Raw genomic sequence first — 11,686 nt, 5'->3', positions numbered from 1 at the left:
AAAATCTTTCAAATGCGACTGTAGCTTTTTTTTTTCCAAAAACTTCAAAATAAGGGTGCGTCTTATATTCCGAAAAATACGGTAATAATGTCATTAAGTACGTTTTTTTTTTGGTGGCATCACACTACCCATGAAACACCAAAATATGCTACTATGCAGACTTTATAGCTGCTGTAGTTGCCACGGAATCCCCCCCCCCCGACCCCACAACTAGGAGATAAATAAAACAAATAACTTAAAATTGGTTAGTATATTTTTTTGTAATTAAGCACAAAATTATACAACAGGCTATCTATGCAATGCCTACAACGGGTATTGAAACAAGAGATTTAGCATTATGCGCCCACCCACTTACCGCTGAGTCACTGGGGGCCTCAGAAACCGGACTTTTAATTAGAAACTTGTGTTTGCAACTGTATTACTATGACAACATACATTTTTGTTGTTACAAACAAACTTGTCATTTTTATCAGTTTTTATTAACACATTTTTACAGTTTGTTCTTCCATAAATGTTTGCTCGGCAATTTAATACAAAAAAAATCATTGTCATTACTTTATGTTTATTATAAATATTAGAATTAGTATTCTGTTTATTACCTATCTATCGTAGGTTGCTTTATAAAAGCACAATATAATTCGTAGTTCGTTATGAAGGAATTTACATGCTGTTTGTTTATGTTGAACACCACAAATGCATATTAACGACATGGATCCTAAACTATTCAGCCATGAAACTTTGATTGGTTCTTTAATTCATACCAATGGCTGATTCCGAAAATATTTTTTATTCATAAATCATTATTTAAAGTTTTCTTACCGCTTAAATAAGCAAAATAATATGACCTGAAGAGTAATAATTTTATCGAACATGATTTTTATGTACTGAATGCTACTTTTTGTATTGCTCTTTTTAACAATTCATTTCTAATTTGGCTTATTTTACATTCAAATATCCGAATCGTTATTAATTTATAGAACACGTGGGTTTAACAAAATTCTGTTCTGAGGACCACCATTCTCCTGTACAAAATAGCCCCAGGTCTTTAATCTGGTTATCATGTGACTTACTAGTTTGAATATTCAAAAATGGTTTGTTTGTTTGAAGTTAAGCATAAAGCTACACAATGAGCTATCTGTGCTCTGCCCACCACGGTATCGAAACCCGGTTTCTAGCGTTGTAAGTCTGCAAACATGCCGCTGTGCCACTGAGGGGGGGGGGGGGTACAAAACAGTTAGATACTCAACACTGTATCAAAATTATATTGTTAGTGTTTTGTAATGTTATTTATCTTGTGTTCTTGCTGGATAAAGATTGTAATGTTTAATAATGTAATGAGCCTAATACTAATGTATAATAATAAGTACAATTGTAATCATTCTTCACCAGCTTGTAAAACGTGTTTGATATAGATTATCTCATTTTATTTTACTTTCACTCGTAAGATCTTTTAATAAATAGTCAATAAGTAATTTAATTTCACTTTATTCACGTTGTATGTCGTTCAGCCCAATTTCCAAGACAGTTCTAATCTTCAAGCAATTTGTTCAGTCTTGTGACATTAAAACACCCTCTAACCAATAACAAAACAATGCGAACGTCAAATCTAATAAAAAAAAATCCTGAAACACTGCCCCTCTCTTGATTATAAAGTCCTTTGAACACGAGAAAAACAAACAGTGCAATGTTAAACTTCTATAAACAATAAAACAAATTTTGACAGTTAATGACATTGATATTCTTATATAAAACGCAGGTATAAGTTTTATAATGTAGTTAGGTTTTTATTTATTTATTTATTTCATTTTTGTTGCTTTTTATACTCACGTCCATCATATCAAAATGACACTTGATTTTCCATCACAAACATTTTTGAAATGTATTTGAATCTGTAATGAATTTTCAACCTGAGAAAGATCTTAGTATTTTGCCGTATTGTTATATGTTATATTGAATGGGATCTATTTGCTTATCAAGCTTTGCTTTGTTTAATTTTCTTTAAATTATCCTGTGAAAACTACATATATAAAGATATATAAGGCATAATATTCCCAATTTTCTTCAACCTCGCTTAACTTTATTACTACATATTTACTACCACTCGCTTATGGCAAGGCTTTATACTCACAAATTTAGTAGTGTTGCGTCAGCGAGGTCACGTGACTAGTATCACGCCACTCCTTCTCTCGAACCTTCGTGAATTATCGGGAGATTACTAGATTGGGGGTAGTCTGGTGTATATAAGATGGTCACAACGTGACGGGAACAGTGCAGTGTAATGAGTAATTGAATGTATGCGGACAAAATATTGTTGGCCACGTGAGATATAGCGTTTGTTATAGCGCGACTGTTGAAATTAAGTGTATCGTAAAGTTGTATTCGGAAAGAATAAACCAGTTTTATTAAGAAAGGACTTGTGTCGCTAAAGTTTCGTTGGAACGAAGTTACGGAAAATCAACTAACGACTGGAGGCGTAACAGTAGCTTTGAAGTGATAGTCAGAAGAATAGTTTCACTACAGTTGTTGGAGAAAGTAGTGTTTTATCTAGAATTTATTCATTTGCGTGAGCAGTCAAACAGGATATTACTACTAATAATCTCAAAGTGGGTTCCTCGTCACCGAATGAGGATATTACTACGTTGGCAGAAATTAGATTCAAACACTTATCTAAATCGCGCAGAATAAAACGGATATAACTTGAACCCTTCATTTTCTAGCAGTCCAGATCGCCTCTTCCCTCAGTGGCTCAACGGTAAATATAGAGGTTTATTACGTTAAAATCCAGGTGGGCACAGCTCAGATAGCCCATTGTGTAGCTTTACGCGTAACAACAATTAAACGAAAGCAATCCAGACAGGTGAAATATTATGTATCTAGTTATAATTCGTAAGACATAGAACAGATGGCGTTATCCAACGGTTTAATTTTTTTTATGGCATCAAATATTAGATTACTTTGTTAATGTTATTCTACGCTTTTCGTATTTTTACTCAGGAGTTTAAAAGTATAGCCAATTAATAAGCAACAAGGAAAAAGGTTTGGAAACGTTAAGGTTAAAATCTAAGTATTAACCTTATTCTATATGTATTTTTATATTACTTCAAAGCCAAATCTGTATCTTAACTTATCAAAAGAAGATAAAAATGTTCCAGGTCCAGATAAAACTAAAAGAAACGAAGTAGTCGGTGATTCTTGACAGGTAAGAGTATATGAATAAATAATTGAATGTTTTATCTCATACTGAATCATAGTGATAACTTCCAGTTTTTAGATATGAATTCAACAGAGTCAAAGTAAACTACAAAGGTGTTTATTAAAACTGAAAAAAATCAAAGTTCAGCTCATTCAGGTGTACGGTGACATTTACTGATTTAGTTTCTTTGTTATTAAGCACAACGCGACACAATGGGTTATCTTTGCTGTGCCCTCTGGGAGTATCGAAACGCAATTTCTAAAGTTTTAAGTTCTTACATTTATTTTTGAACCACCAAATTTTATCAAGCCAATAAGTTCATAGTGTGGAATGTTATGAATTACTGATAATAAGATGTTTTCCATAAACACCCACAATAACAAATTATTTAATTAGGGATAGACTCTTAGTCTTATAAACGTTCTTGACACCTTTTATTAGAAATAAATTGGCAATTAAAAAAACTGCTTCATTATCGAGTGAAATCAAGAATTTTAACTTTGATGAACCAGTTTACTGATATATTTAATGAACCAGTTTACTTGTATACTGATATACTTGATGAATCAATTTAGTTATATACTGATAGACTTGATGAACCAGTTTACTTATATACTTGATGAACCAGTTTACTTATATACTGACAGACTTGATGAACCAGTTTACTTATATACTGATATACTTGATGTACCAGTTTACTAATATACTGATATACTTGATGAACCAGTTTACTTATATACTGATAGACTTGATGAACCAGTTTACTTATATACTTGATGAACCAGTTTACTTATATACTGATATACTTGATGTACCAGTTTACTAATATACTTGATGAACCAGTTTACTTATATACTGATAGACTTGATGAACCAGTTTATTTATATACTTGATGAACCAGTTTACTTATATACTGACAGACTTGATGAACCAGTTTACTTATATACTGACAGACTTGATGAACCGGTTTACTTATATACTGATAGACTTGATGAACCGGTTTACTTATACACTGATAGACTTGATGAACCGGTTTACTTATACACTGATAGACTTGATGAACCAGTTTACTTATATACTGACAGACTTGATGAATCGGTTTACTTATATACTGACAGACTTGATGAATCGGTTTACTTATATACTGACAGACTTGATGAACCAGTTTACTTACATACTGACAGACTTGATGAACTGGTTTACTTATATACTTGATGAACCAGTTTACTTGTATAGTTGATGAACCGGTTTACTTATATACTGACAGACTTGATGAACAGTTTACTTATATACTGATATACTTGATGAACAGTTTACTTATATATCTTTGAAAGAAGTTGTGTACTCTGTTGATAATTTAATTTTGAAATCTGACAACTATGTGAAAGGTCTAAACAAAGAAGTCTTCCTTAAACTTTTGGAACACAACAGTTGTACTTTCTTCTTCATGAGAAAATAGAGAATCATGTTGATGGAATTTCCGAGGGGTACAATCTGGCACTCAGTGGGACAGCGGAAAGTTTAGTGACACCAAAATCTGGCATTCGATTCCCTGCAGTGGATACAGTAGATAGTTCAATGTGGCTTGGATGTAAAGCAAACAAACAAACAGTGACAAGGTTGAAAGATGTGGAGTCTCAGCTTTACATTAGACCAGAAGATCTTGTTCAAATTTCTCTGTTCTCAACCATTCCAACTATCACTGAGACTATAGTGAGAGGGAGGTAATTGATGGTAATAGGTCACTTAGTAATGGGTTGTGAGGTACACGCTTTAAGTACATTTTAATAGTTTGTTATATGTATGTATCTTGAAAAAAGGTTTGATATACAGAACTAGAGAGAGTGAGAAACTATCTCACAATAAAATCATGATTAATAGTTTGAAAACTTTAAAGTGTTAATCTCAGTATCAGAACATTACTCCATAGTAGGTCAGCAGTAAGTTTACAGACTTACAATGTTAAAATCTGTGGTTTCATTCCCCACAGTGGACAGAGTGCAGACAGCCAATTGTAAAGCTTTATGCTAAAAAACAAATAAACCATTACTTTCTCTTTGACTTAGATTAAATTTGTTTCTTTCCAATAAAAGTTTGTTTTCTTTTGTAACACAAGGTTTTGGCTTTCAGAAACATAAACAATGTTTAATTTAACATTTTAAATTAATTTGTTGCAATAAATTGTTCTTAAAAACAAAGTAATTCAAGTGTTTTTATTTATAAGCTTTAGCTTCTAATGTATCGAAATTCAGTATAGTTCTCTGGCCATCAGTGGCAATCTAAACCACATAAAACAATGAGAAAATTAAGAAAGAAATTAGTGAGATTACTAGGTTACTTTGTGAAAATACTCAACTCTGATCAAATCTTTTGTTGGCAGATGGACACATTGTAGCCAAATTAGGAACATTCAAGTATGAGGTAATTTTTATGTGACAGAATGACCCATCACTCGTCATCCGCGACCAAGGTTCAGTGGCAAAAATCAGTAAGTAAACAATGATGTTCAGAAAAAAAGGTTAAAATGTGTGTTGTAAATAAGGCACAGGTAGAATATGAACTGGCATTAGTAGTTAATACATATAATATCATGACCTGGTAACACTTGAATTTATTGGTTAAAACAACTACAGTCATGATGTGGTAAGTGTTAATTTTTTGTTAACTGATTAACATGGCTACAGCTGTTTATTTGTCTCCTCTGGCTGTTGTTTTTTTAACTTTGTGATCTGTCATTTTCAAATAATAACCTTGTATATAGGTAACTTTAATGACTTCCTTTTCTTGTTTCTTAACATATTCTTTCAACACAATGTCTTAATTCTAGCCAACTGAAACCTGAAGTTGGTAAACGTGAGAATTTGAAGTGAATTACGAGTATGCTCTTGGTATACATTTTAATATTATCGAACATAATGTGCATGAAATCCAATAAAACATCTAATTATGGTACATAATAACATCTGCAGTTGCCTTCCCTAATTTTGAACTTATAGACTATAGATGGAAGGCAGCTAGTGAACACCACTCATCGTCAATTCATGGGCTACTTGAATTAAATAATGGGATTTGATTAACACTATTAGTATTATAGCACACCTATGACCCCAAAGTGTGGAGTGCTTTTATTCAGTAGTAATGAGGCATGAATCAAGGAACTTTGGATTCACAATCTAGCACACTAAATTTTTTTTTTAAATAGCTGTAACTTTGCATATTTCACCTCTGTTAGCATTAATTTTTCAAATACAAAGTTTGATGAGTCCTTTCCAATAGCAGAGAAAAGTCTCTAACAGAGTAATCAAATTGTAACAAATTAAACACTATATTATAGCCTTATAGTTAAGCCTAAACTTCTGTTCTGTGTCACTCAATTTCTCTTCTAAATTCAGTAACATCTAACTAATATTATGCCAAAGTTTGTTTGTTTTAGAGCAAAGCTACATTGGGCTATTACTGTGTCTACCATAAGCAATTGATCCCTGGGTTTTAGTGTTGTAAATCCATAAGTTTACTGCTGTCTTGCCAAGGGAATTATACCATAGTTGCAAAGCATTGTGTGCCATAAATCATGTAGAAATTTATTCTTGTTTCAAGAACAATGGTTATTCATTATGGATCTAATTATACAAGTCATAAGTGTAACATCGAGTAAAAATATTATTACTACTTCAGTGAATCCCATTTCCAGCAATGTTTTCATTGAAGTAATTGGTACCATAAAAGGAAAGGATAAAACTTGTTGCACATTATGTAATGCATTAAAACAGATAGCTGACCTGTAGCAAGTGAAGACCCACAATTTACATATTAAAACAGATAGCTGACCTGTAGCAAGTGAAGACCCTCAGTTTACATATTAAAACAGATAGCTGACCTGTAGCAAGTGAAGACCCACAATTTACATATTAAAACAGATAGCTGACCTGCAGCAAGTGAAGACCCTCACTTTACATATTAAAACAGATAGCTGACCTGTAGCAAGTGAAGACCCTCAATTTACATATTAAAACAGATAGGTGATCTGTAGCAAGTGAAGACCCACAATTTACATATTAAAACAGATAGCTGACCTGTAGCAAGTGAAGACCCACAATTTACATATTAAAACAAGTAGTGACCTGTAGCAAGTGAAGACCCTCACTTTACATATTAAAACAGATAGCTGATCTGCAGCAAGTGAAGACCCTCAATTTACATATTAAAACAGATAGCTGATCTGTAGCAAGTGAAGACCCACAATTTACATATTAAAACAGATAGCTGACCTGTAGCAAGTGAAGACCCTCAATTTACATATTAAAACAGATAGCTGACCTGCAGCAAGTGAAGACCCTCACTTTACATATTAAAACAGATAGCTGATCTGTAGCAAGTGAAGACTCTCACTTTACATATTAAAACAGATAGCTGACCTGTAGCAAGTGAAGACCCTCAATTTACATATTAAAACAGATAGCTGATCTGTAGCAAGTGAAGACCCTCAATTTACATATTAAAACAGATAGCTGACCTGTAGCAAGTGAAGACCCTCAATTTACATATTAAAACAGATAGCTGACCTGTAGCAAGTGAAGACCCTCAATTTTCAACCCAAGGTACAGTGTATTAGGTTTATTTCCTCTAACCTGGAGAATTTAGTTGTTGAGGTTGAGATAATCGGTTTTAAATCCTAAATGTTTATTTTCTGTGGCTTGACATAACTAGATGTTGAAATTATAGCTTGAAACCCAAGTTTGACCTCAGTAGAATACTGGCTCTGGTTACTATGATGGCCAGAGAATACTGGCTCTGGTTACCATGATGGCCAGAGTATAAAGAATTGGTTGTTATGGATAAGCATCATCTACCTTACACATTGTGATGTCAAAACTAAATAAATTCAACTTCTTTAACTAAACCTTGTAGCTTATCTTTAGATTTTGTAAAGACACGTTCTAGCAGAAATACATATGGTCAAAATAGTGTCAATAATTCCTGTAAAATTATAGCTAGTGTTTAAATTAAACTTAATAATTAACTGTGTTTAATATATTAATTTGTTTTATTACACTATGGCTGCCAGTATTTAGTAATTATGTGAAAAGAATTGTTTCAACACATCAACTTTACTACTTTCATTCAAAGTTATCGTATGAAATGAGACTTTTTATCAATTAGTTGATATCCATATCTAAACACAGTAGAAAGGTACAGTATTTCCAGAACTTTGGCTAACCCATTATACGACACTTTATATGTTTCAACCAACTTTTGATTCATTCTTATAGAAGTCAAGTTTAAACAGTCTATTTTCTGTAAGTTATTGAAAAATACACAATTCACTTTACCTATTCAACATGGTTTGTTGGAGATTCATTTACTATACATATATACTGTCCTTACATATTGGCATTTGTAGAGAAAATACAAATTCTGGAGTACTGTGCTCTATATGAAAATTTTTCAAATGGTGGTATATTACTGTTATAAAAATATAAACAATACTAAACAAAACTGTTACAATTTCACTACCTCATTAACTTGAAGTTGTAATGTTCTAAAAACATCAATAGAGAGCATGTTACCTCTGTCCTAGATTGTCATTAGCTTGTTACCATGAAGTTGTAATGTTCTAAAACATCATAGAGAATGTTACCTCTGTCCTAGATTGTCATTAGTTTGTTGCCATGAAGTTGTAATGTTCTAAAAATATTAATAGAGAACATGTTACCCTTCATAGCAACAAGCTAATGACAATCTAGGACAAGAACATTACAAAAAAACATCAATAGAGAATGTTACCTCTGTCCTAGATTGTCATTAGTTTGTTGCCATGAAGTTGTAGTGTTCTAAAAAACATCAATAGAGAACATGTTACCTCTGTCCTAGATTGTCATTAGCTTGTTACCATGAAGTTGTAATGTTCTAAAAACATCAATAGAGAATGTTACCTCTGTCCTAGATTGTCATTAGTTTGTTGCCATGAAGTTGTAATGTTCTAAAACCATCAATAGAGAATGTTACCTCTGTCCTTGATTGTCATTAGCTAGTTGCCATGAATTTGTAATGTTCTAAAAACATCAATAGAGAATGTTACCTCTGTCCTAGATTGTCATTAGTTTGTTGCCATGAAGATGTAATGTTCTAAAACCATCAATAGAGAATGTTACCTTTGTCCTAGATTGTCATTAGCTTGTTGCCATGAAGTTGTAATGTTCTAAAAACATCAATAGAAAATGTTACCTCTGTCCTAGATTGTCATTAGTTTGTTGCCATGAAGTTGTAATGTTCTAAAACCATCAATAGAGAACTTTACCTATGTCCTAGATTGTCATTAGCTTGTTGCCATGAAGTTGTAATGTTCTAAAACCATCAATAGAGAACATGTTACCTGTGTCCTAGATTGTCATTAGCTTGTTGCTATGAAGTTGTAATGTTCTAAAAACATCCATAGAGAACATGTTACCTCTGTCCTAGATTATCATTAGCTTGTTGCCATGATGTTGTAATGTTCTAAAAACATCAATAGAGAGCATGTTACATCTGTCCTAGATTATCATTAGCTTGTTGCCATGAAGTTGTAATGTTCTAAAAACATCAATAGAGAGCATGTTACATCTGTCCTAGATTATCATTAGCTTGTTGCCATGAAGTTGTAATGTTCTAAAAATATTAATAGAGAACATGTTACCTCTGTCCTAGATTGTCATTCGCTTGTTGCCATGGGGTAAAGTTGGCTAACATCAAAATTAATTAATTTTATTTCATGTACATGTGATAGAAGTTTAAAGAACAAAAAGAAAAACAATTATTAGCCTACCCACCAATCGTATATTATGCTAAAATTGAGACCTTTAAGACAATCCATCACCAAGTTCTTTGATACAAACTATGAAGATTAACTAGAGGGGAAATCTTAACCATATTTTATCAAAAAAGTTCTTTAAAAGTCAGATTACCTGTAACCTGAATAAAAAAAGAATTACTAAACCATGTCAAGGACCTCACAGAAGCTTCACTTAAGTTAAATGTGATTCATGAATTATCATGTAAAAATTGCTGGTTAGTTTAGAATCAAATGCCATGCAAGTAAAGAAAATAGTAGGTGACCGTAAAATCAGAAAAATATTTCGTCAGCTTATCCAGTATGTTTATCATTAATGGAACAATAAATAAACGAAAAAAAAAGTATTATTGAAGCCAGGAACGTCATAGCAGATAAACAGAAGTAATGGATCTTTACAGATTTCTCAATTATACCAGTGCTTTCTAAGCCTACTTTTTTTTAACATCACACAGCAGTATCTAAAACCATTCACCCATTACAGGTCTCTGAATTGTAAAAAGAACATAATAATTTTTAATTGCAAGTGTTTTTTAAACTGCTTAACTAGAACAACTGTATCTTTTCTTTGTCCCTCAATCTTACATAGAATATGTACAGTATGTTGAAGAGCACCATAGGGCCCATGGTACGGACACAAAGCCTCGTATATCACTACAAAAACAGTGGTAGTAAACAGTCTTTACAACAATACTTTAGAGACTATTACTTACCATTCTTGATATCTATAAAAAGTTATAAAGTAAACAGCAGTTAACACTAAATGCTATACAATCTCTATCTCTGATGTAACAAAAAACAGAAATCCTGTATCAAGTTTACCTAAGAAATAAAATCACTATAATCACAATCATAAACAGAAAGTCTGTAAACCTCATTCCACAATGTAGATTCAAGTAAAACATTGTAGATAACAAAACCTTGGTTCACAGTTAAAAAATATGTAATACATTATATAGTACAGCTAAATAAAATATTCAGTGTGCTGTAGTGTTGCACATTTAGTATTGAAAAAAGTTTTTACATAATGATGTCTATTTTGAATTCCAATTATATTGTTTTTTTTATTCAGTAAACCATTACTAATATTTACCTTTACATTTTACCTACATACTTTTGGGAACACTTATGGCTTAAGAATGCAATAAAAATGAGTATTATATCAATTTCAGGTAAAGTTCAAATTCAGTAAGGAACAACGTGTTATTCATTTACTTTTCACAGAATACAGTTATTCATAGGAAGTTCTAGTTTTTCATATAAGGATAGTCCCATTCTGTTAGGGGTTTAAACATTTCTTTTACAACTTGTGGAGAAGTCCAACGTAGAAGAGAGTGAGGGCCTCCAGCCTTATCATTTGTACCTATAAAATAAACAAACAATTGCTGACTAAAACTAGGTATAAAACATAAGTATCTGCTGATAACATATTCTTGTTCTACAACACAACTAACATTACTAGATCCCTGGTATTAATTACAGCCAACATGACTACATCCCCAAGTTAGATTAGACCCTGGTGTCCATTACAACCAACATGACTACATCCCCAAGTTAGATTAGACCCTGGTGTCCATTACAACCAACATGACTACATCCCCAAGTTAGATTAGACCCTGGTGTCCATTACAACCAACATGACTACATCCCCAAGTTAGATTAGACCC

The 11,686-nt window shown here is 32.4% G+C and overlaps 1 pseudogene; it reads right to left on the bottom strand.

Annotated features, from left to right (window-relative positions):
- Positions 1 to 11,063: 11,063 nt before the first annotated feature.
- LOC106469647 overlaps positions 11,064 to 11,686 on the bottom strand; it is a 33,766-nt pseudogene continuing 33,143 nt past the window's right edge.

This window comes from Limulus polyphemus, unplaced genomic scaffold, assembly GCF_000517525.1.
Source record: "Limulus polyphemus unplaced genomic scaffold, Limulus_polyphemus-2.1.2 Scaffold3591, whole genome shotgun sequence".
In the NCBI taxonomy this organism is placed as follows: domain Eukaryota; kingdom Metazoa; phylum Arthropoda; class Merostomata; order Xiphosura; family Limulidae; genus Limulus; species Limulus polyphemus.
Note: the sequence above shows the minus strand (reverse complement) of the source record. Positions and strands in the feature narration are given on the sequence as shown.